At 35.3% G+C, this 3,262-nt stretch overlaps 1 pseudogene; it reads right to left on the reverse strand.

Moving 5' to 3' along the window:
- Positions 1-314: 314 nt before the first annotated feature.
- On the reverse strand, positions 315-3,089 carry LOC141815833 (protein SABRE-like; annotated as a pseudogene).
- Positions 3,090-3,262: the final 173 nt, after the last annotated feature.

Below are 3,262 nucleotides of genomic sequence, written 5' to 3' on the forward strand. Positions count from 1 at the left end.
ATTTGATACAAGAGATTGAGGGAAAATCACACTATTTCAATCGCATTTTGCAGTCCAAACATAAGAATAAATATTTCCTCATAAATCATCAAGAATATACATAGAAAAAATTGGCAACTCCAGTTTCACAGTTTCATGTCAGCAACACCCACTCAACAGGCTCGACTGCATATCCGACCACCTTGATATTGTTTATTTGCCTTTTTTGGGTACAATGTTCAAAGGGGGGAAACAATGAGGGCACAAGATTTGCCAAGAAAATGTCTTCAAAATAAGGGGTCCCTTTGATTCTACATAGCTTTCTATACAGAGAATGCATGGAATTACATTGGATATTAAAAGCACAACAATGCATCTCAAAAATATATACAAGTTCAAGGCTGCCATATTTTGTCAAAGAAATTAGTGCCGGAAAGCAAATATCTCATCTCTGCTCCATGAAGATCACCTTTTCACAAGCATGTGCAATTATTCTCCAAGTTCAGTGCCACATTTTTGATTCTGTACGAAAATTATCACACTGTTGATCATCTTCAATTGGCAGCCAAAGTTTATAACCCATAATCTTGATCATTTGACAATCATGGCGGTGATAGTGTTATGTGGCTTCAGCGAACACCAGCAACTAAGTAAAACAACGCATGCAGATGTTCACTCTACCCATGCAAGTCTTCGTAGGAAGATTCTCCAGATGATTCACTTTGAAATGGTGTAGATTCTCTTGGCGTTGAAGGAACTGATTCACGTTGCAGCGTCAATCCTTCAGAAGAAAAAAAATGGATTTTTGAAGGATATTGAGATAAAGGAATTCTCAGTGCATTATATTGGATAAGTCCAGAAAAGGAAAAATTGTAACTATTAGCCAAGCATGGAATAGATAAAAAGTTGTATATTGATATTAGTCTAAGCCAAAAATGGTAAAAAGCAAGAAAACAAATCGTTAGATGGTGGATAAGGAGTACAACTCAGTATTAAATTCTGCGCCATGAATCACTTGCTAATGGAAACAGAAATATTTAGTAGGCCACTCGAGATTCCACAAATTTTATCAGAAACATCCAGCATCTATGAATACTCACTAGGGGTTGGTAAACTGTCACCCAAGACTTGGGTACGAGTATCCAACACAAATGTGAATCCAAGTGTTTGGCATGGCTACTTTTAATTTTTTTTTACATGTGATCAGAAAATGAGTGAACTAAGTATCAGTATCCTGAGTGTACCAATCTGACATGGACATAGATGAAGAATCCATGTATTAGAGTTTGCAAATGTGCATCTGAATAAACAGTCAAACAATAATATTCCTAGTTGAACGATATAAACTTTAGGTTGCATCATAAATAGGTGTGGTAAAGGGAAAATTGAAAAGGAGACGGTAGAGACATTGGAATGGTCAAAAAAGTATATTCCAAATTTCTAACCCTCCAGCAAAATTTAAAATCTAGGACTGGGAATAAAAGAACACATCCATCTCTAATTGCCAATTACATCATCTTGCATTAATACATCACAAGTGGATCATGTTATTCATGGCAACAAAAAATCATGGAAACAAATACAAAATTTCAAACAATTTCTATAATGAAACATAAAATTTCCCCAAAATGAATTTATATAATGTAAGATGCTATTAACTATTTACAATTTTTTTTTAATTAAATGGGTCAAAGGTGGCAGATTTACTGTAATTGTAGTGTTATATTATATTAATATTTCTCTCTTCTAATTGATTTGTATCAAATTGGTTGGGTTATCATATTGGCACGCCTACCATGATAGCATGTGAACATATTAAAGTATATAAGTACCTGAATTCTTCTGCCCTCTTGAGCGAAACTTCTTTGTCCGTCTTATAAGCTTTTTAGTTGTCATTGTCAGTTGTCTGGCAAAGGGTGAGAACTCTGGATCACTTTCACTCCATTCACCATGATAATCATTTTCTGCATCACCTCTCATTCTAAGGACAAATGCTTTAGCTTTTCGTCGTTGGGAATTGAAAAGACCTTTGATGGAAGTGACAAACCCTTCACCAGCCCCATCACCTGGTCGCTTCAGCCAAGATACAGGAAACTGATCTGATTTTCCAGGATGATCTCCATCACTGTCACTGAAATTAAGCTCAATTTCAGGAACAGCATTGCCATGCACTTCTCGTTGGCTATGGGCCTTATCCTTAAATTTCTTACCCTGGAGAAAAGAAAATATTCCAACAAACATTGAATAAGGTGATATAAACTGTAATAAACAAACCAAAAAACTAATCCATCCTCAAAATAACAAATCACTTTACCAGTTTAACTAACTGAAGGTTATTAGTGACTAATATCTGGATCTTAAAAGCCATTTAATGTCTAGTTTGCGACGTGAAAACCACTAGTGCAGAAAAAGGAAGTCAACGATTTAGTTCTGACCAAATATTCCGAAAAGATTTAAATTCTTTGTTGTTTTAATAGATCTAATAAAACATCTAAAAGTCATGCTATGTTGTGCACCAGTTATTGTAGTTAGATAACTTGCCTGCATGCCAGTTACAGATTTTAAAACCCCCCAAATTATATGTTTCTTAACTCGTGAAAAGAGCCTCCTCCAAGTGCCAGTAAAATCAACACGGTGAAATGTGTCCATCAGTAGCCTCAAATCATTTACAGCAAAGCGTGATCCCTCATATGTAACTTGTAACTCAACCTTTAATAAAAAGTTGGAAAAGAGATTAACGCAATCAACCATGACAAGAAACACACTCAAATATTATCTTATATCTCAAATGGAAGAAAATTAAAGAACCTGGCTTATCTTGATATTATGAAATTCCATCATCTTTCGGGCTCTAGCTCTTTTCTCATCATGACGGGCAGACTTAATAGCCTTACTATCTTTTGGTCTAATTTTAGAAGCCTCGTTAGCTGTTTGCTGATTTTCTGGCACTGAGTTAATAGGCCCACTCTTTGAAGAGCTATTCAGTGATTGAACTTGCAACTCAAGTTCATTAGCTCCAGATTCCACTGTGTTTTCCTCCCAAGATTTATCAAATGAAGATGTTGTTTAAGCTCTGGATTCGAACCACAGATCATATTTGCTTTCAAATTCTGCAACTTAGATACCTGCAAAAAGACCTCATTTTGAGAAATAAATATCTAAGCCTACCATTTTACAGTACATATACAAAGATGAAGTTTCCAAAACCTCAACTCCGTCAATTGCTAATTGATTAGGCATGCATAAGATTCTAAGAGTTGATAACTGTAAAAGAATATGGAAG

The sequence above is a fragment of the Curcuma longa genome, unplaced genomic scaffold, assembly GCF_044706935.1.
Source record: "Curcuma longa cultivar G26 ecotype Majalengka, Jawa Barat unplaced genomic scaffold, ITB_CL_G26_1.1 contig_11202, whole genome shotgun sequence".
Classification (NCBI taxonomy): domain Eukaryota; kingdom Viridiplantae; phylum Streptophyta; class Magnoliopsida; order Zingiberales; family Zingiberaceae; genus Curcuma; species Curcuma longa.